The following is a 1,191-nucleotide window of genomic DNA, read 5'->3' as shown; positions in this document are numbered from 1 at the left end:
GCTCAGGCAGCTTCCCTGGAGAGCGTGGAGAGGTGATGTTGCGGGTCGTGTGACTGCTCCGGATGGTAGAATTTAATAGGAATCCGAGGGGTAACTTTTTCACACAAAGGGTGGTGGGTGTATGGAACAAGCTGCTAGAGGAGGTAGTTGAGGCTGGGATTATCCCATCGTTTAAGAAACACTTGGACAGATACCTTGATAGGTCTGGTTTGGAGGGTTATGGGCCAAGCGCAGGCATGTGGGACTATGGTAGCTGGGACATTGTTGGCCGGTGTGGGAGAGTTGGGCCGAAGGGCCTGTTTCCACACTGTATCACTCTATGACTCTGTGACTCAGTGGGTTAGGAGCATCAGTGGAGGTAAATGTTGACATTTAGGATGGAGACCCTGCAGCAAAACCTCGAGGGAAGGAGAACGATTGGCGACAGGAGGGAAGGATGGGACAAAGCCTGACTGATTTGGAGGGGAGGGGTGGAGAGAGAGAGAGGAGTTGGATGGGCGTTATGATGGGCAGATGAAAACAGGGAGGGGAAAGTGTCAGGGCCTTATCCAGATGAAGGAGATACGATAGAGGGAGACCAATGAGAGACTGACAGAAAGTCTGTCAGAAGGAGGAGGGAAGCTTTTCCAAAGTAGCCATGCCTTGAAGAGGATTTGAAGTGGAGCAGTGGTATGAAGGCAAAGAAGACCATAGATGTAGGAACCCACACCCCAGGAATTCATCTTCCGCACACACACTCATCTGTACACCTAGATTTCTTCTCCAGAGAGACAAGGAACTACAGATGCCTGTTTACCAAGAAAGACACAAAGTGCTGGAGTAACTCATAGAAACATAGAAACATAGAAAGTAGGTGCAGGAGTAGGCCATTCAGCCCTTCGAACCTGCACCGCCATTCGATATGATCATGGCTGATCATCCAACACAGTATCCCATCCCTGCCTTCTCTCCATACCCCCTGATCCCTTTGGCCACAAGGGCCGCATCTAACTCCCTCTTAAATATAGCCAATGAACTGGCCTTAACTACCTTCTGTGGCAGAGAATTCCACAGATTCACCACTCTCTGTGTAAAAAATGATTTTCTCATCTCGGTCCTAAAAGACTTCCCTCTTATCCTTGAACTGTGACCCCTAGTTCCCCAACATCAGGAATAATCTTCCTGCATCTAGCCTGTCCAACCCCTTAAGAA

The sequence above is a fragment of the Leucoraja erinacea genome, chromosome 1, assembly GCF_028641065.1.
Source record: "Leucoraja erinacea ecotype New England chromosome 1, Leri_hhj_1, whole genome shotgun sequence".
NCBI classification, from domain to species: Eukaryota; Metazoa; Chordata; class Chondrichthyes; order Rajiformes; family Rajidae; genus Leucoraja; species Leucoraja erinaceus.
This window is presented reverse-complemented; position numbering follows the sequence as displayed.